The sequence below is a fragment of the Danio rerio genome, chromosome 6 (assembly GCF_049306965.1).
Source record: "Danio rerio strain Tuebingen ecotype United States chromosome 6, GRCz12tu, whole genome shotgun sequence".
Taxonomy (NCBI): Eukaryota; Metazoa; Chordata; class Actinopteri; order Cypriniformes; family Danionidae; genus Danio; species Danio rerio.
The window spans coordinates 55,417,504-55,440,631 of NC_133181.1; the positions used below are offsets into that span (position 1 = coordinate 55,417,504).

At 35.0% G+C, this 23,128-nt stretch overlaps 1 protein-coding gene across 1 annotated transcript in view; it reads right to left on the reverse strand.

The window, feature by feature from the left end:
* sdc4 (syndecan 4) overlaps positions 1-23,128 on the reverse strand; it is a 50,181-nt gene that overhangs the window by 19,165 nt on the left and 7,888 nt on the right. Inside the window, exon 2 of the mRNA XM_073953171.1 lies at positions 22,118-22,288. The gene's annotated coding sequence lies outside the window, so the exon portion shown is untranslated. The remainder of the gene's footprint in view (positions 1-22,117; positions 22,289-23,128) is intronic.

Here is a 23,128-nt window from a genome sequence, read left to right on the forward strand (position 1 = left end):
CATCTCACTACCACCGGCACACTGGTATGATGTTCTTTTTCTGAAATGAGTGTTATTTTTACGCCATGCATAATGGGTTACACATCTTAAATTAATCTTTTGTCTCGTCAGTACACAGAGTATTTTCCTAAAAGTCTTGGGCTTACATCCAAATTGTGGTTCGCAAGGAATCTTAGCAATGTGTTGTGCATTGAAAGCTTGAGGTGAATCTTGATTTTCATACATTTCGTAACTTTAACAGACTAGTTAGGGCTCCATATTTTCAGCCACGGCTTAAATGTAAAAACCTTATATTGTAATTTAGAATAATTTGGCTGTACAGCAGCAGACGCTCCAAGAACAACGATGGAAAGTTTGGGCAGAGCAGTAAACACTGGCGCTCGGGTCAGTTCGTTCAAGCAGTTACGGCAATGAAATCCACATGGTGTACATTAGCGCTGCTGTACGCTGGCCTTCTCCACATCCCCGCCTCGACTTTCACTCAGTCATAGTCCGTCTTTTGTCTCCATGTAAAAAGCAAATTCCACCCAACCTCTGACATAGTCTGACACACATTCCAATTCCAGCACAACAATGGAGGCCTTTGTGCTGTGCTGCTGTGTGTGCGTATGTTTGCTTTTCATTTTTTTATTACACTTCTGGATGGGCTAGAAAGTTTAATCATTTTCTGTAGCAATATTGCTGGAATGTGTGTGAACTAACGACTCCACACCATAACAAAGAGCACACATAATTGCAGAAAAAATATATGACTGTTTATGATGGGGGGAATGGGGGGTAGGGGTGGTGGGTGAATGTGTGAAATATGTAATATATACAGTATATTTCAATATATATATTGAGAGAGAGAACATTAGAAAATGTTCTAATGGGGGGGTTTATGTGTGAAATATGTAATATATACAGTATATATATCAATATCAATATATATATATATATATATATATATATATATATATATATATATATATATATATATATATATATATATATATATATATATATATATTGAGAGAGAGAGAACATTAGAAAATTACTTTATTGATGTTATATTATATTTATATATTATTTAAAGCTAATTTGTGAGTTTTATTATTTCATTGCTCGTTTTATATCATTTTTACAAATGTATTTATTACTCTTTATATTTCTTTTAAATATATATAAAATAAAACATATTTACTATAGCTATATAAACCTTGAAATAATTATATTAGAGTTATTAGATCTATAATTTAAAATAAATATTTAAAAAGTAATAAATAAATATGTTAAAAATATATATTTATAATTAAATGTACAACTTAAAATATAGTTTTAAAATATTCATATATCGCCACACAGCAAGAAGGTCGCTGGTTCGAGCCTCGGCTGGTTCTGTTGGCATATCTGTATGGAGTTTGCATGTTCTCCCCGTGTTGGCGTGAGTTTCCTACGGGTGCTCCGGTTTTCCCCACAAGTCCAAAGACATGTGGTACAGGTGAATTGGGAAAAAATTGGCCATAGTGTATAAGTGTGTGTATGGGTGTTTCCCAGTACTGGGTTGCAGTTGGAAGGGCATCCGCTGCATTAACCCACACATATAAGTTGTATAAGTTGGTAGTTCATTCCGTTGTGGTGACCCTGGATAAATAAAGGGACTAAGCCAAAAAGAAAATAAATGAATGAATATTCATATATTTAAAAAAATAAAAATGTAATATATTATTTATATTATTTAACAATATATTAATATTATGATAATATATCTGCATATATATGTATTTGCAGTTATATACACTGTAAACCCCAGCAGTCAACTTTATCAAATTAAATGAGTGTTGGTAACTCAAAATGTACTGAAAGTAATTCTACTTAGTGCTGAAGGAAATGAGTTAATTAAATACCTCATTACTTCAACTTAAACGGAGTAAGTTCACAGTACTCCAATAAATTAGTTTTTAACTCAAACGGTTTGTTGTAATTAGTTTCCTCAAACAGTTTAAGTTGCCCTAACTTACTGGGTTTTACAGTAATCGATTGGTTTGAGTTCTCTTTATTTATTTTGTGCTCAAATTGCTTAGTATACTTAAATGGATTAAGTTCACAGTACTCATTAGGATAAGCTTTTGAACTTAAATGGTTTGTTGCAATCGGTTTACTCAAATGGTTTGAGTTAGCTTAACTTTTTAGGTTTTACAGTGCACTGTAAAACCCAACAGTCAACTTTATCAAATGAAATGAGTGTAGTTAACTCAAAATGAACTGAAAGTTATTTCTACTCATTTGAAAAGAGTTTTGAACTCAGTGTTGAAGGTAATAAGTTAATCAAATACCTCATTACTTCAACTTAAATGTAGCAAGTTCACAGTGCTCATGAAATAGTTTTTTTTAACACAAATGGTTTGTTGTTATCTGTTTCCTTAAATGGTTTGAGTTCTCTTCATTTATCGGGTTTTACTGTGCTCAGATTGCTTCATTTACTCAAATGGAGTAAATTCACAGTACTCAGTAGGATTAGTTTTTGAACTTAAATGGTTTGTTGCATTCGGTTTCCTCAAATGTTTTGAGTTACCTTAACCTTTTGGGTTTTAAAGTGTATATATTTATAAAGAAATCCCTGTTTATTTCTTAGTATAGTTATTTCATCTCAAAGCCACATTTTCAGGTTATAGTACCCAAGGCACATTTCTGACAGGCACCTGGTCAGCTTTCAGAGCAGGTGTGTGTCGGTGTGACATTCTTTGAGGGAGGATACTTTAACGTATTCAGTGATATCTTTAAAGCGTTTAGTGCACACAATCCAATCTAATCTTTTTCGCCTGAAGGGGGTTTCAGACTTGAGCTGATGTTTGTGCTCGTCGTTGCTTTTGTAAACTACTCATTAAGTAAACGAGCTCATCACAAAACCACATGCAAAAGAAGATACTTGAACAATGAAGCTACGCAACATTAACGGAGTCATTCACTCTGTCTGACTCCTTGTTTGTTTGCTTGTTTGTCTTTATCTTGGTCTATCGGTTTACAAAGACTGCAGCCCACATTCCTCTGTCATTATTAACATATTCACTACTTGAGATAACAAAATCATAGTATGTTGTTGCCTAAAAATGTAATGAAAACAAATTAACATAGTAAAAATTTTCTACATAACAACATTTGAAGAAATGTGATCAGTTGTTTAAAAAACAATATATACACTTTGCTTACACACACACAAAGCATATATAATGAATATATATAACTGTTGCAATAACTGTTACTATCGCTCTCTATATACACTCACCGGCCACTTTATTAGGTACACCTTGCTAGTACCGGGTTGGTCCCCCTTTTGCCTTCAGAACTGCCTTAATTCTTCGTGGCATAGATTCAGCAAGGTATTGTAAATAGTCCTCAGAGATTTTGATCCATATTGACATGATAGCATTACACAGTTGCTGCAGATTTCTACCACATCCCAAAGGTGCTCTATTGGATTGAGTTCTGGTGACTGTGGAGGCCATTTTAGTACAGTGAACTCATTAGCCCCTTTCACACAGTGATACCGGTAAATATATGGAAAATTTCCGGAACGACTTCACCGGTACATTCAAAAAAGTGCTGTTCACACAGGCGAGGACGTCAAGGAATTTTTCTGGAAAAGACCGTTCACACATCCATTCCAAAATATCGGTAAATTCTGACATCATTAATCAGAAACGACATTTAAACGGCTGGGCTTGTATTTGTAAAAATTTGACTAAATTACAAACTCTGTGGATGATCAGTATTGTGAACTTCGATGAAATCATATAGAGAAAGACTTTCGCATGTCGAGATGTACATGATATGTGTGTGTGCAGGCGCTCATGGGCTGTTTCATGGGCACACGCAAAGCTTGAGGGTAAAATAACAACGGCTTATCATAAGCATTTTATCGATAATTAATGACATGGTTGGCCTTAAGATGAACAAATAAACCTTATCTGACTAATTTCTAGCAGCTAAATGTGTCTGGAAAATTATTCAAAGGCTTTTATTCTCATAAACCGCGCGGACGTGAATGCGTCTGACTATTCTGATTGGCTAAAGCAGACGTCTCACGTCAGCACGTTCTAGACGTGCACACGCTCTTCCCGGCAATCTTCCTTTTGCGTTCACACAGCGCAGCATTCCGGCAAATTACCGGTAATGTTACAACTTCTCTTTCCGGAAAATAGCCAGAACAAATTTACCGGTATTTTCAAAAAGAGCCTGTTCACACATACACACCTTTAACGGCAATTTTCCGGAAAGGTGTGTATGTGTGAAAGGGGCTAGTGTCATGTTCAAGAAACCAGTCTGAGATGACTAACACTTTATGACATGGTGCTTTATCCTGCTGGAAGTAGCCATCAGAAGACGGGTACACTATTGTCATAAAGAGATGGACATGGTTAGCAACAATACTCAGGTAGGCTGTGACATTGACACGATGCTCAGTTGGTACTAATGGGCCCAAAGTGTGCCAAGTAATATCCCCCACACCATTACACCACCACCACCAGCCTGAACCATTGATTCAAGACAGGATGGATTCATGCTTTCATGTTGTTGACACCCAATTCTGACTCTGAATAACATCTGAATATCGCAGCAGAAATCAAGACTCATCAGACCAGGAAATGTTTTTCCAATCTTCTATTGTCTTATTTTGGTGAGCCTGTGCAAATTGTAGCCTCAGTTTCCTGCTCTTAGCTGACAGGAGTGCACCTGGGGCCTCATGTACGAAGACTTGCGTGGAAATCTTACTAAAACATTGCGTACGCACAAAGCTGTAAATGTGCGTACGCAGAAAAAAATCAGATGTATGAAACACTGCGTACGCCGAATCTCACGCATATTCTTTTGTACATCTGAATGAACGTGAAACTGAGCGCAACATGCACGAGCGCAAAACCCCTCCCTGCCTCCTCCCCCGTATGAATATGCTAATGACTATGCTAATGGAAAAACCCAACGAAAAAGCAACGGCAAAATCAAGCAAAAAGACAAACTTTGAACAGAATGTGAATTGGAGGTGCTCCTTTCGGAGGTAGACCGGAGAAAAGCAGTGTTATTTGCAAGTTTGTTCTCCGGAATTAACAACAAAAGAAAAAAATAGAGTGGGAGAGTTTAGCTGATGCGGTCAACACAGTTGGGTCTGAACATCGCACTGAGTGCATTAAAAAAAGAAATAGTGTGGTGTATAGGTGTAAAATGTAGCAGTACCCTTAACAGTCTCAGTGGCGCTACTCGGTAGACGCATGTGATCATGTATTGACACGTTCGAGCATGAACTCGGCTCGAATCCAGCGTCTGATGAATTCTTTCTTCTTTTTTTCCCCGCTACATATCAGATTTAGCCCACTATTTATCACGAGAAAGACAAGTAGGAATCATCAATAAGTTTGTGCATCATATTTTATTTGCACATTTATTGAATGGAAATGTGTCGGATTCACGCATGCAAATTCATCTTCAGATAGTGTCTTTATAGCAATGTGCGTGCAGTAGATAGCTCAGATTACATTAGGAAAACAGGCAACTGCTGCAAATTGTGCTTTAATGTTTAGCTGGTCAACTGTATGGTATGGAAACCTTACATACCTACTAGATGAACCCGTCTCATACAGCTGCCATTGCAAGGCTCAGACACTTTGTAGAGAGGAATTTAACACAACTGCCTCTAGGAGTCGCCAATGGAAATAAAACAGACACGCACAAAAAATGTGCGTACGCCAGCCAGAAAGCTGCCGTGAAGCTGCGCACATTCCCACGTTCAGTTCATTGTTAGTAAATCCAAACGTGAGCGATTCTGAGCGTGAAACCTGGCGTACGCAAAGTTTTTGTGCGTACGCAGCGTTGATACATGAGGCCCCTGGTGTGGTTTTCTGCTGCTGTAGCCCATCTGCCTCAAGGTTTAAAGTGTTGTGTGTTCAGAGATGCTCTTCTGCAGACCTCGGTTGTAACGAGTGGTTATTTGAGTTACTGTTGCCTTTCTATCAGCTTAAACCAGTCTGGCAATTATCCTCTGACCTCTGGCATCAACATTTTCTTTTTCTGACCATTCTATGTAAACCCTAGGGATGGTTGTGCATGAAAAACCCAGTTGATCATAAGTTTCTGAAATACTTAGACCAGCCCGTCTGGCACCAACAACCATGCCACGTTCAAAGTCACTTAAACCACCTTTCTTCCCCATTCTGATGCTCGGTTTGAACAGCAGCAGATCATCTTGACCATATCTACATGCCTTAATCTATTTTATCACGCCTTTCTTGAATCCGTTTTATCCTTTGCTCTGGTGTCATGGTTTGGAAATCTTTCTGTCAAGAATAAAAATTCACTAAATCAAATAGTTAAGTGGTCCAGTAAGCTGACCGGGGTGTCACTAGCCAATCTAGAAGCTGTGTACACTAGGCAGCTAAAGAGAATTACAAATTCAATTTTAAATGACACTGCTCATCCCCTACATTCAGAGTTTCAGCTCCTTCCCTCCGGTCGTAGGTTTCTAGTATTAAGCTGTAAAACGAAACGTTACAAAAATAGTTTTATACCAGCAGCCATTAGACATTTAAATAAGACTTAAGCAGAGATGTTTCAGTGACCTGTATATTTTAAATCATTTTAAATATTTACTTGGGGGAGGGGGGTGGACACTTAAAGTGATTATTTATTTATTCTTTATGTTTATGTTTTATGTCCTAATGCGCATTTGTTGTTGTTACTGTGTGAGTTGCTTTGTGTGGCACTGTTGTAAGATGAGGACTCTTGACTGCAAATCAAATCTACCTTCGGGTATAAATAAAGTAACCTAACCTAACCTAACCTTAATGCATTGAGTTGCTACCACGTCTTTGGCTGATGAGAAATTTGTGTAGATGGACGGGTGTACCTAATAAAGTGGCCGGTGAGTCTATATAATTGCAGTCAATTATATATATATATATATATATATATATATATATATATATATATATATATATAACATTGTGTTTTCATAAAAATATTGTAGTCTTTTAAACTCTTAAAAACATATTTTTTATGCAAAATATTATAACATGATGAAGTATTTTATATCACATCTTCAGTATGAATAAGCAAAAACTATTTGCTTTCCCTTTTCCAGTTAATCTTATTTGAAAACAAACACACTCTTCTGCTTTCTATTTTTTTTTACCATGGTATCTCAGAAGTCCCACCCATCTTCCACTGAACTTTGGACTGGATGGTCCCGCTCTTTTTAATCAAACCAGCTCCTTCATACTAATCTAACCAGCATTTTCTCAAACCCATTTTCAATTTTTTTCAAACACTTTCCCTTTCATATCGCCCTCTTTCACCTTATGGAGAAATAGATAAAGCTGTAAAGGGCCAGTCTGTTGACTACAAGCCATAAAAACATGGCACACAACAGCTACGCTTCATTCCTCCACCCACGTCCGCCTACAGCACAGCAAACCATATATAGAAGAGCAGACGGAGCTTCCCCTTCCAGCACATGATAAAGTCACACGGACGTCAGCACTTCCTGCGCACATGCAAAAAAAAAAAGTGGAATTTCAGAGGAAGCCCATCGGGGGTTTGGCAGATGGTGTGTGTTTGTGTGTGTGTACTGGTTTTAGTAGTTTATGAGGACAGTTTTTTGTTTAATGACATGGGTATGACATTGTTTAACTGTATTATGAGGGCTATGTGGTTTATGAGGACACGCCTGATGTCCTTGTAATCCAAAATCTCTTTTGACATTTTTTTTTTGTCACAGGCTTCCTGTGAGGGGTAGGGATGAGCTAGAGCCATATAATGATTGTTTTTTAAAATATGAAATACATTATGCCTATGAACAGTCTCTGTAAACCACAAATACTACCGTGTGTGTGTGTGTGTGTTTGTTTGTGTTGGAGTATGGAAGAGGATACAAGAAGCACCATGTGGAAACGGAGTAAAGCTGCGATCAGGGAATTGTTTGGAATGAGTGGAATTTCCTGCTGAAAACGTCACATGTGCTGCTCTGGTCAGAGCTGGTGGACACGCGCTAACAGAAAACTGCCTGCTGAGACTATAAAATGTAACTGTGAATGAGGATGATGATGCGTCACACATTTTCACAAGACATCTGACCTCAGGATTCTGATGTAGTGTGTGGTGTAACTCCTTAACCAGGAATCAGTGCTGCTTTCTCGACAGTAAAATCACAGTGGTTTCACTTGGAAACCGGGAAGAAATGTTTCCAAACTTTTATAAAATTTAACAAATATTAACAGTTGAATCAAACCATACCTAATAAATACAGCTTATTTATTATTAATTCTGAGAAACTTTTTACATTTTGTTTATTATTTACTATTTTTTTAAGTGGTCTAGTTTTTCCTACAGTTTAACCACATCCATGATCATACTTGAAAACTTGCTTTGGGTCAAATAGAAAGAAATCCACCATTAGGTTATTTAGTGCAGAGGTTCTCAAAGTGGGGGTCGGGACCCCCCGGGGGGTCGCCTGGTGATTTTCAAAAATCAATTAATTTTTATTAAACCTTAAGGCTTACTGTATTTTATCAATAACCTACTGAAGAGAAATAAATAGTCGTTTATAGTTACTATAAACTATATAGTTACTATAGTAGCTTATAGTTACTAGTTCTATTGGATTGCGACTTCTCGGGTAATTACATTATACTAAAGACACAGCAATACTGTCAGATGCAGCAGATTTTGTAACACCAGGTTAAACTTTCTAGCCCATTTACAGCACTGACATACATAAAAAAAAAAACAAAGAATAGACTTGGGTCTATTGGTGTGTTTGTGCGTGTCATTGCATACAAGGTTTCTGTATTTATAACCACCACCTCAGAGAATATTGGGGGTCACGAGTCACTGGCATTGTCATTTTGGGGGTCGAGGGCTGAAAAGTTTGGGAACCCCTAATTTAGTTCTTGATTTAATCTAAAGAACATTTTAACCCAACTCTTAGATTTGTCCATATCTGGCCTAGCACTGGGTTAAGACAACCCAGCATTTTAGTGCCACAGGTGCAGTTCACAGATCAGTATATATAAATACTGTAATTTTATTTTGAGATGAATCAAAGTAACTTTTCTAATATTGTGAACTTATATCAATCAATCTGACTAAAAATATTAAGGTAAACTTTTCATGATTAAAAAAAACAATGTTGAAACTTGTTTAACCTATCAAAATAAGTTAAAAGTACATACATGTGCATCCTTTGGGGCCTTTTTTGTCTTATTTACTTTGTAATTATTATTACACTCACCGGCCACTTTATTAGGCACACCTTACTAGTACTGGTTTGGGCCCCCTTTTGCCTTTAGAACTTTCTTAATCCTTTATGGCACAGATTTAACAAGGTACTGGAAATATTCCTCAGAGATTTTGATCCATTCTGACCTGATAGCATCACACAGTTGCAGCAGATTTCTTGGCTGCACATCCATGATGCGAATCTCCCGTTCCACCACATCCCAAAGGTGCTCTATTGGACTGAGATCTGGTGACTGTGGAGGCCATTTGAGTACAGTGAACTCATTGTCATGTTCAAGAAACCAGTCTGAGATGAATCGCGCTGGATTTGTTATCCTGCTGAAAGTAGACATCAAAAGATGGGTACACTGTGATCGTAAAAGGATGGACATGGTCAGCAACAACACTCAGGTAGGCTGTGGTGTTGACGCAATGCACAATTGGTACTAATGAGCCCAAAGTGTGCCAAAAAAATATTTCCAACACCATCACACCACCACTAACAGCCTGAACAGCGTTGATAGAAGGCAGGATGGATCCACACTTTCATGTTGTTGATGCCAAATTCTGACCCTACCATCTGAATGTTGCAGCAAAAATCAAGACTCATCAGGCCAGGCTATTTTTTTACACTCTTCTATTGTTTTATTTTGGTGAACCTGTGCGAATTGTAGCCTCAGTTTCCTGTTCTTAGCTGACAGGAGTGACACCTGGTGTGGTCTTCTGCTGCTGTAGCCCATCTGCCTCAAGGTTGGGTGTTGTAGTTCAGAGATGCTGCACAGACCTTGGTTGTAACGGGTGGTTATTTGAGTTACTGTTGCCTTTCTATCCACTGGAGCCAGCCTGGCCATTCTCCTCTGACCTCTGGCATCAACAAGGCATTTGCATCCACAGAACTGCCGCTCACTGGATATTTTCTCTTTTTTCAGACCACTCTCTGTAAACCCTAGAGATGGTTGTGCATGAAAATCCCAGTAGATCAGCAGTTTCTGAAATACTCAGACCAGCCTGTCTGGCACCAACAACCATGCCACATTCAAAGTCACTTAAATCAACTGTCTTCCCTATTCTAAAGCTGCAATTAGGCAAGTCAAAGTTTACCCATTTGCTGCTGCGTTTGGAGTTGCAGTTCTTCTCTGTTGACGTCAGTTTGATGTCTCAGACACAATATTCTTAGCCACGCCCTTTATACCGTTAGTTTGCTATGAGAGAATGATGTGCAAAGAGAAAACCCCGCCCCCTACTCAATATTTTGTTTCAGTTGGAAGTACATCAACATACTGAAATAAAAGTCTCATCAACTTCTGGGCCACACAGACTTTAAGCCACAGGTAAATTATAAATTTAGTTTAGTAACAAATTACTGTCATTTTTTTTGGGTTGGTACAACACAAGTTTATACTTTGATCTAAGATTCAAAAAAGATGGTTTTCTACTTTGTACTAAATAAAAAAAAATATATTTAGTGTCTCTATAGTAAACAATATTTTTACTTTGTTTGAATGTAATTTTTCCAGTATATTTATGTGCAATATAATATAATATAATATAATATAATATAATATAATATAATATAATATAATATAATATAATATAATATAATAATATAAAATAATATAATATAATACAATATAATATAATAATATAAAATACTGTAATATAGTATAATTAATATAATATAATATAATATAATATAATATAATATAATAATATAAAATAATATAATATAACAATATAAATAATATAATATGATATAATATAATATAATAATATAAATTAATATAAAATACTATAGTATAACAATATAAAATAATATAATATAATTTAATAATATAAAATAGCAATATAATATAATATAATATAATAATATATGATATAATATAATATAACAATATAAAATAATATAATATATTAATATAAAATACTATAATATAACAATATAAAAAACATAATATAATAATATAATATAATATAATAATATAAAATACTGTAATATAATATGATATAATATAATAATATAAATTAATATAAAATACTATAATATAACAATATAAAATAATATAATATAATAATATAAAATAGCAATATAATATAATATAATATAATATAATATAATATAATATAATATAATAATATAATATAATATGATATAATATAATAATATAAAATAATATAATATAACAATATAAAATAATATAATATAATATGATATAATATAATAATATAAATTAATATAAAAAACTATAATATAACAATATAAATAATATAATATAATAATATAAAATAGCAATATAATATAATATAATATAATAATATAAAATAATATAATATAATATGATATAATATAATATAACAATATAAAATAACATAATATAATATAATTATTATAATATAATATAATATAATATAATATAATATAATAATATAAAATACTGTAATATAATATAATTATTATAATATAATATAATATAATATAATATAATATAATATAATATAATAATATAAAATACTGTAATATAATATAATTAATATAATATAATAATATAAAATAATATAATATAACAATATAATATAATAATATAATATAATATGATAATTTATAATATAATATAATATAATATAATATAATATAACAATATAAAATAATATAATATAATAATATATAATACTATAATATAACAATATAAAATAACATAATATAATATAATATAATATAACAATATAAAATAATATAATATAATAATATATAATACTATAATATAACAATATAAAATAATATAATATAATATAATATATAATATAATATAATATAATATAATATAATATAATATAATATAATATAATATAATATAATATAATATAATATAATATAATATTTTAGATTCAATACCAATAGTTTGAACCAAAGTTAATTTATACTTGAGAAAATAAATCACCTGCGCAAACACCTTTTTTATTAATAGCAACATAAAAATCTTTGCTCTAAAGGCTCATTAAACAATACCCTGCTCTCTGAAGTGTGCGTGTGCATGTATGTGTTTCAGGGTGTGGAGTTGAGATGAATAGAGTTTTTTTTTATGTCATCCTACTCCACGTTTCACCGAAGATTATCCGCAACTGCCTTTGTTGAACAAAACCTCTGACATGGATCGTTTTACCATTTCAGATTGTTTATGTGCCCAGGAGACAATAAAGACACTTAACACGTCTCTCTGCTGTTTCACCTGCGCGCCACGTTCTCGCTCTCGGCCAGGTGTGACATTTCAATGTACAATGAGCTTCTCTATTTTACAAGCCACATGATTCTGATGAGGACACAATATCATTCTCTGTGTGCTCGCCATTATTAAATCAATCTGGGTTTGTTGGCAGAAGGTCAGCGAGTCGGTTTCTCTTCTGCTTTTTGGAAGGGAGCAGACGGCAGGTGCAGTCTGTGGTTTCTGATGTGGTTTATTAATATTACTCTATTGCTAATATTAGTGGTTTTCACTTCAGTTGTCTTGGTTTGAATGGTGGTGTTTGAGGAAGGTTTCGAAACTTGTGCTGTAATGCTCATGAATTGCCTTAAAATGTAGTTTAAAGTACAACCCCAAGTCAGAAAAAGCTTGAACAGTACGGAAATGGAAATAATAAAATAAATTAGTCATTTCCTAATTTACTCTGAGTTGTATTTCATAGCAGACAATACAACAAACATAATTTAATGTGTTCCTCATGATCTTTATAGTAGTGATGTAGTGAGTAGTTATCCTCCTTACACTGGCTGCCTGTTAAGTTTCGTATTGAATTTAAAATATTACTTCTCACCTATAAAGCTCTAAATAATCTAGCTCCTGTTTATCTAACCCAGTGGTTCTCAAAGTGGGGGTCGGGACCCCCCGAGGGGTCGCGGGGCAATGAAGGGGGGGTCGCCTGGTGATTTCCAAAAATCTATTTATTTTTATTAAACCATAAGAATTAACATATTTTATCCATAACTATACTGAAAATAAAAATAGTCGTTTATAGTTACTATATACTATATAGTTACTATAGTAGCTTATAGTTACTAGTTCTATTGGATTGCGACCCCTGGGGTAATTACATTATATTAAAGGCAGCAATAACGTCAGATGCATTTTGATTTTATAACATCAGGTTATACTTTCTGGCACATTTAAAGCACTGACACAAATTTAATTGGTGTGTCTGCGTCATTGCATGCAAGGTTTCTGTATTTATAACCACCTCAGAGGATATTGGGGGTCGCGAGTCACTGGCATTGTTATTTTGGGGGTCGCGGGCTGAAAAGTTTGGGAAACCCTGATCTAACCAACCTTCTGTGTCGCTACATTCCAGCTCACTATTTAAGATCTCAAAGCTCAGGGCTTCTGGTAGTACCTAGAATAGCAAAGTCGAGTAAGGGAGGTAGAGCCTTCTCCTTTATGGCTCCTAAACTCTGGAATAGCCTTCCTGATAATGTCCGAGTCTCTGACACACTCTCTCAGTTCGAAACTAGATTAAAGACCTATCTGTTTAGTAAAGCAAACACTCAATGCATCACTTAGCGGGTTTCCACACAAGTTTCTACATCTTGTTTATATACACTATGAACAGCAGCTACGCTAATTATTCTCTTTATTCTCCATTTCCACCTGGGGATACTCATCATGCGGAGTCACTGATTGGACCCAAGACCAGCGACGAGATGATCCCAAGGTGTCCATATCCGGGACCAGGCCGTATCCTGAGCTGCTGTTGCGCTGTTGGTCATGGGGGAGTGGAGAGCATGAGTCTGATTCCAGTGGCGCTCCAGGGACAGACGAGTCTTCGCTGAGGCCATCTTCCAGCCTCCACTGCTGAGACTGCAGCTCTGCACAAGACTTTTGGCCAGCGGGGAAATTAAAATGGTTGTGCCGAACTGAGTCTGGTTCTCTCAAGGTTTTTTTTCTTCACTCTCGTATTGGTGAAGTTTTTTTCCCTCTCCGCTGTCGCCACTGGCTTGCATGGTTCAGGATCTGAAAAGCTACTCATCGATGAATTTGCTCTTCAGTGTTTGAACTCTCAGTAATGACTTCAAACCACACTGAACTGAGCTTAACTGAACTGAACTTAAACACTTAAAACTGAACTACCCTGATCCAGTTACTATGACCATTTATGTGAAGCTGCTTTGACACAATCTACATTGTAAAAGTGCTATACAAATAAAGCTGAATTGAATTGAATTGAATTGAATTGATGGGAAGTTCAGCTCATTTTACTGACTCTGATCTTTAAGTCTCGTTCATCGAGATGAACAAATCTTTTTTTTGAGTCATTTAGTTCAATTGGTTCAATTTGCCAAAATATTATTAAAATGTTACAAATTGCTTCCAACCACATCTACAACTAGCCCAAAAGGTTGATCACACGACAAATAAGTCATAAAAAGAATACTAAAAGAAGGAGAAAATAATAATTCAATGTTTACCTGCTCTTTTGTCTATGAAGGTATTGTTGTCTCTTTGTTCAGCTCACCTCTACATGTCTTCAAATGTCAGTGGTTCGTTCACGTTACACTGACAGTCCCATATTATCTTAACCAATGTACACAGTCTAAGCCAATAGGAGCCATGATAATTAGTTCACCTTCCAATTCGATTCTTTTTCCGGCTCTAAACTCATATGATTGACCCGTGAGAAACGAATGACTCAGACCCGATAGAGAACTCGAGAGATGAACGGTTCAAATCTTTTTCCGGCTCTAAACACATATGATTGGCTTCTGCCTTTCCGTGATAAACGACTCAAAAGACTTGAAATGAATGATACCATCTGCACAAATGTGCGCATGTGACCCCGCCGGTCCTACACCGCCCAACCCGCTTTGAGCTGGGATCGAAACGGCGACCTTCCGCATGAGAGTCGTTTGCTCTACCAAGGAGGCTAAAGATCATGGCCTCTAGCATCAGTTGCTAGAGCACCTTTAGAGGTCAGAGGAGTGAGGTTTACCTGCACAGCACACACTAGCTGGCCTCCGTTACACGCACTCGCGGATGAACGAATCACTCCCTGAGAGGACACGTAGTTCCCGAGTCATATTGAAGATTTGTTTAAAATTCACAAATCGTTCATGAACAACCCATCACTACTTTATAGTTTTATTTTAAAATAAACACATATTATAATTTTGGTTCTTGCAACGCATTTCAATAAAGTTGGAGCAGTAAAGCATTTACCACTTTGTAATGTTGCCATTTCTTTTCACAACCCTTAAAATACTATTACGGACCGAAGACAACAAATAATGAAGTGTTTTTAGGTCATTTTATCCAGTTCTTCCTGCAAACAATTCTTAAGGTAGGCAGCAGTTCGTTGTCACATTTTATGCTTCAAAATGCGCCACAAATTCTCTATTGGAGACAGGTCGGGACTGCAGGCAGGCCAGTCAAGTACCTGTATCATCTTCCTCTGCAGCCAGGACTTTATAATGTGAATGTGGTGTTGAAATATACATGGGCGTCTCAGGAAAACAGGGCAGCATATTGTGTTCCAAAATCTCCAAAATGGTGCCATCCCAGCTGTGCAGGTAACCTTTGCCAAGGGCACAGACACCACCCCATACCATGACAGATCCTGGCTTTTGGACAGTCTGGATGATCCTTTTCTTCTTTAGTCCAGAGCACACGGCGTCCATTTCTTCCAGAAATACAGAATAATCTGACCACAGTACACGTTTCCACTGTGTGATGGTCCATCCCAGCCTCTGAGCCCAAAGAAGTTTGCGGCGCTTCTGGACACTGTTAACATAGGGCTTCCTTTTGGCACAGTACAGTTTTACCTGTACTAGCTAATAGTAAGTACATGGAACATTTACAGCAAGGTCACCTAAAGTGTAACCTTAAGATGTTTTGGCAACACTATTCAGGATAGATAGTATGCAAATTGGCATGGTGTACAATTCGCTGCTTAGGGGTTGCTCTTTTATTTAAAGTGGCTTTCTAGTAATCAGAAACCCAAAACTGCAGGCAGCAACTTACTGCTCTTGTTTGCACTCGTGCACAGGGATGGGCAGTATTTATGATACATGTATTTCAAATACGTATTTTAAATGCAAGATAGTGTTTTATCATTTGTATTTGATAGCGCTGATGAAAATGGCTTAATATTTTGTATCAAAATACTTACGTGTCTTGTATTTTTTATTATTTTAAAATACTTTGTAAGAAATATGCATTAAGACATCATATACAGTTGAAGCCAGAATTATTAGCCCCCTTCAAAATGTTTTCTTTTTCTTTTTAAATATTTTCCAAGTGATGTTTAACAGAGCAAGGACATTTTCACAGTTTCACAGTATCTGATAATATTTTTTCTTCTGGAGAAAGTCTTATTTGTTTTATTTCGGCTAAGATAAAAGCAGTTTTTGATTTTTAAACCCCATTTTAAGGTCAAAATTATTAGCCCCTTCAAGCTATATTTTTTTTCTCAATAATCTACAGCACAAACCACTGTTATACAATAACTTGCCCAATTACCCTAATCTGCCTAGTTAACTCAATTAACCTAAAGCCTTTAAATGTCACTTTAATCTGTATAGAAGTGTCTTGTAAAATATCTAGTCAAATATTATTTACTGTCATCACGGCAAAGAGAAAATAAATCAGTTATTAGAAATGAGTTATTAAAACAAATATGTTTAGTAATAATGTGTTGAGAAAATCTTCTCTACGTTAAACAGAAATTGGGCAAAAAAACAAACAAACGGTCATATTATTCAGGGGGGCTAATAATTCTGACTTCAACTGTAAATGCACCCTCTGATGCTTTAAATGTTGTTGACTTTTTAAAAGATGAATTAGAAAAAAATATTAGGAGAAAGTAATAATGGTTTTGGATGGATTGCTGATGCCAAATGTTTGTCGTTAAAACAAAAATCATAAAAATAAGTCCTACACTGGTGATTCCTACAATCCTTCATTGGCTGTTTCAAAAGCCAGTAATTGAGTAGGTCCACTGTATAGTTAATGAAGAGGAACGATGCAAGCCTTAAGATGTCACAACATACACAAATATTTAATAATCAAAAACTCCTAATGCAGTATTAACATTGGGTATTGAAGAGTTCAATAGCAAAAATAAAACTGATTTCTGAACAATTCTGTGAACACATTTTTTAATTAAATCTTTATTTAACACCCTTTTAAAATATTAAAAGGTTGAATAATTACTGTACAGAGATGATTGCAGTTTTACTGTGCCCGTTTGCTATTAAACATTGTTTACTTCACTAAGTCAGTTGAACGGGGAAGGGATTGATCAAATAGGTCTAATTGATGGAAGATTTGCAAAGAAATGCCATGCTCTTTTGCAAAAGAATTTTTAAAATACACAATTCTGTATTCTATTGTGATACACATTGTGTGCTGTATTTTGTAGTTTATGTTGATACACCTAAAATTAAGGTATTTGGTATTTTATTTTAAAATACATTTCAACGTATTTTTGCCCATCCCTGCTTGTGCACATGAAACACAAGAGACTGAACACGATTCAATGCTTTGACATATTCAAAACAGTTTTTTATTTGGAAGGAAATATAAGTTGGAAACACTAGTCCTGTTTATTAATGCTTTTGAATTGTATTTTGGGATCTTGAACTTTCCTCCAATGCCTTTTAAAATCTTAAAACTTAAAAAAAGGGACTTTTATTGACATTTTAACAGTCTAAAGCAGTGGTCACCAAACTTGTTCCTGGAGAGCCGGTGTCCTGCAGATTTGAGCTCCAACCCTAATCAAACACACCTGAACAAGCTAATCAAGGTCTTATTAGGTATACTTGAAACATCCAGGCAGGTGTGTTGAGGCAAGTTGGAGCTAAACCCTGCAGGGACATCGGTCCTCCAGGACCGAGATTGGTGATCCCTGGTTTAAAGTGATATATTGTCTGGGTTGGTGTTGTATATTATACTACAAACCCCTTGTAATAAGCTGCCAGTACATTTTATGTTATATTACAGACTTATTTCTTATACATTATATTATTTCAAACTATTAAAACGTAATTTAAAAAGTGACTTTGTTAAACTCTAGAGTTTAATTTTCAACATCAAAAGTCAACAGAGCAGAGATCAAGTTCTTATAAAGCAATAAACAGCAGTAAATAAGTGGAAACATTTGTGAATTACAAAACTATTAATTAACAGATGTTTTACAGTGTATATTGCACTGTTCTAGTGGTTTCTTGATATTCAAATGAAAACAATCAAACATATTGTGCCTTTAAATACACAAAACAGCCAAAAAATATAAATATAAAGCCATAAAAATAAAGTGACAAGAATTTTTCTTCTTGGCATATCTGCACTTTAAAAAGTGCATGCATCACAGAGATCTTTTAGTCTACCATGAGGGACTAGAGCAGATAAGACACTTAAAAAAAAGAGCCAGCATTGACCTTGCAGTGGTACAGATGATCATGATTAAGTGCTTGATACAATCACTGTTCTGCTAAGCATCAGTGCACAGAAACTCTCACCTCATCAGTTAGTGAACAGAGAGACTTGTGTTGACTTTACATGTTTTCTCTCTCATTACACAGCTCATTAGAAGGTCGTTTAAAAGCCAATCAGCGCTGCTTTGACTTTGATCATGAGCCAGATGAACGCCAGCACTTTCATTTGTAACTGAATGGCTGTTAATTAGAGGAGAATATGTCGATTCACCTTTTTAATATGCATTAAGCTGGAGATCAAAGTCAACGAGTGCTTTCATCTGTATTTTACATCTCATTAATGGAGGTTAATAGGACAGTAATATGGTTTTACAAAATTTTTTATTTAAAAAGTGAAGATGCAAATTGATTAGTAACTAGAATTATGTGGTTGCTAAGGTATTTTGAGCAGTCAGAATTATTAGCCCCCCAGTTTATTTTTTCCCCAATTTCTGTTTAACGCAGAGAAGATTTTCTCAACACATTACTAAACATATTATTTTTAATAACTCATCTATAATAACTGATTTATTGTTATCTTTGTCATGATGACAGTAAATAATATTTGACAAGATATTTATCAAGACACTTCTATACAGCTTAAAGTGACATTTAAAGGCTTAACTAGGTTAATTGGGTTAACTAGGCAGGTTAGGGTAATTAGGTGAGTTATTGTATATCGATAGTTTGTTCTGTAGACTATCGAAAAAATATATAGCTTAAGGGGGCTAATAATTTTGACCTTAAAATGTTTTTAAAAAAAATGAAAAACTGCTTTTATTCTAGCCGAAATAAAACAAATAAAGACTTTTTCTGGAAGAAAAAATATTATCAGAAATACTGTGAACATTTCCTTGCTCTGTTAAACATCATTTGGAAAATATTTAAAAAAGAAAGGTTAAATAATTCTCTCTCTCTCTCTCTCTCTCTCTCTCTCTCTCTCTCTCTCTCTCTCTCTCTCTCTCTCTCTCTATATATATATATATATATATATATATATATATATATATATATATATATATATATATATAGTTACGATCACTAGCAATCTAGCATTTGTTAATGAACTACAGATCCCATCATGCACTTCAATCATACACCTGGCCCAGATTCCCCCTGATTACAAACACTTAGCTGAAGTTGTTTAGGGGTCTGTTCTTCGTAGCTTGCTAAAATGATCTAAGATGATGTGGCAGATCCTGGATCTTTTAATCTTGATAACTTGGCTAATTTGGTTCTTAGAACAAGTTCGTGAATCAGATTAAAATGTCTGGATAAACTGATCTAAGATAGCTGCGTGTGTTATGAAAGACAGATCTGTCTATCCCCGAAATCACAATCAGCAATGAAACGATTGGCTGACAGCAGCATAATGACATCATCTGATTAATATTCAATTAAGCATTTGAGCTCAATTGCATACATTTGTAGTGAACAGTTTGTTAAATATGACACGCAATAACTTTCCACCTTTGTTTTGGGCTTCATGCTTTAACCTTTCATGTGTCAAGAGTATTTAGCAATGTATTTAGTTTTACAGTTAGAGCAGATTTTCTTTATTATAGTAGCCATAGTAGTATTATAGTAGCTGGTTTCTTAATCAATAAAAAAAAAACACAACTGGAGGTTTACAAAAGCATTTTGATGTTGGTAAAGGTGTCTGCAACATGTTCATGACTGCATAAATTTATTATGGTTTTAAAAAAAAGTCACATATTGTGCATCATGTCTATTATCATACACAAATTGTAATAAAGCTATCTAAAAAGTTCATATCAATAATTTTTCTCTTGGAACCACCAGGTGGCAGTCTTTGTACTTTTAATACAGAGTGCAAATTACATAAGTTTTATTAAAAAAAATAAATTTATATATATATATATATATATATATATATATATATATATATATATATATATATATATATATATATATATATGTGAGCAATATCACACGAGTAGCAGTGTGCTATGGCTGTATATAGTATTTGAATTTGAATGATTCTCTATAGCGTAATGTCAAGCGGTGCTTCTGGTGTGTGACCCCCTTAAGGTGATGACAAAACAGCAAATTTTGCTCACATTTTTAGATTATAAGGCTGAACGTGACATGACATGCTATCCGTCTACAGAGATTTCTCACCAGACTGCTATTGTGTTTGCGATAAGGAGGAACAAGGCTGAATCCAGCTTTTTATTCGCAGCTTCTCATTGACTCTATCTTTGACTCTCTATCTCTTTTTTATCTCTATCCTTAAAAAACCATGAGGCTTCCGTTTTTCAGCTTTTTAATTCATGCTCAAGAGAACACACAGAGCAAGGGCTTATTATGCAGTTCTGGTGCCATCTTGTGGATAGAAAACGTCAACTGTCGCCGACGAGCTGTCTCTCAGAAATGTAAATATTTTACATTTACATTTAGTTATTTAGCAGACGCTATTATCCAAAGCGACTATTTTTTAAAAATAGTTTGGATTTTAAAATAGGCACAGTTCTTGAAAATAAACTGCATAGTTGCAATCTAAACAACTACATTCTCGACTAAAAAAGCCTCAAAAGTATGTTTTGCTGTCTAACAGCAGTAATATTTGTCAAACTGTAGTGTCTGCTTGTTGCTAGATGTATGTGGGCGGAGTAAAACACAAAGGGTGAAGAGGCTGTACGGATGCTGATATTACTTAAATATATCATGGCTATCAGCCAATCAGATTCGAGATCCACACAGACCTGTTGTACATATATATGTATGTGTGTGTGTGTATTTAACTATAAATATTGAGTTAAAATACATATTTACTATTTTCCCAAGTGTATAACTACTACTGTAAGAAATCATTAGCATTTGGTACATACTTTCAGTATTATCTTTGCTTGTACTGACCCGATCTAATCCTGTTTATATGAAATGAGCCTGCTCCCTAGAAGGTTTGATCTACCAGAACTGTTGCTATAACAACTCTCGGATCAGTTTTGAAGAACGAAATGATCCTGGATCATGTAAAATCGTTAATAACCAAATCCAGCTAATTGAGTAATCCACATACGAAGAACGGACCCCAGGACTAATCTAAAAGACTATAAACACAGCACACACACATTGTTGCTGAGTCTTGGTTACAGTAAGTGAGCATATCCTAACATTTTTCCTTGTCTTGCCTTTTGTGGTGGTTAGACTTTTGTTTGTTTTACTGTTGTGTTGTTTTGCCGTCTGTCCTGACCATTCGCCTGCATTTCTGGGTTACTTCTTTAGATTATCCATTTTGTACCATTTGCTCCAATTGACCCTCCAATTGTGAATATGCTATATGAAATGCCACACAATTTGGGATTTGAGAATTTCCCCAAATCTAGCTGAGGCAGAGAAAAGGGAAATGAGAAAAGGAAATGCTGAACCCTTGAAAAACACATAGAGACTCACCAGAGCGATGCAGGAGCCTTGAGATCTGGATCTTTCCAGTCTCACTCGCCCCACTGACCTTTGCCCTCCAGTTGCTGGGTTCGTGCCCCTGTGAGGGTGGCGGAGGCTTGAGTGGCGACAGAAACGCACTGCAGCACCCAAGTCCTAAACACTTCCATATGAGCCTTCATCCTATATCATGGGAAAAAGCCGCTTGGGTCAGAAAGTCCATCTAAACATTGTCAAACGTCTCTTTATATTATTAGTAGGTCTCGCTAAGAAAAGCATCATAGTTACGAAGGCTCGTGTTTTTTATTTTCAAAACCCTTATACTGATGCATAATGTTCACATACAAACACATACGTTTCCACACACACTTTAATTAGATGTTACAGCAGGGAAAATAAGTATTAAACACGTTTCTATTTTCTAGAGGTGCTGTTGACGTGAAATTTTCACCAGATGTTGGCAACAACCAAAGAAATCCATTTATGAAAAGAAAAGAAATCTAATTAGTTTACAAATGAAGTAATGCATAATAAAATGAAATGACACAGGAAAAAGTATTGAACACATGAAGAAAGGGAGGTGTGGAAAGGCAGTGAAAGTCCAGACAGCAGCTGAAAATTCTCAGTTGCTCTTCAGCAACCCTCTGCCCTTCATCAGTGTAAATGAATATCAGCTGCTTCAGTCCAACATCTACATTAGCAGGAGGATGAACATGAAACAAGAGTGGACATTTCAGCTAGACAATGATTCAAAACACAGCCAAGGAAACTCTCAAATGCTTTCAGAGAAAGAAAATCAAGCTGTAGAATGGCCCAGCCAATCGCCTGACCTGAATCCAATAGAGAAAAACAAATTAAAGATCAGATTTGATAGACAAAATCCAGAGAACCATCAAGATTTTACACTTTGTTGAAAAACTCACACCGGAGCAATGCATGTGACTTCATTCTCCATAAGAAAGGAGTCTTTAAGCTGCCATCAGCAAAAAAAATAAAAATAAAATAAATAAAATTATTTTTATT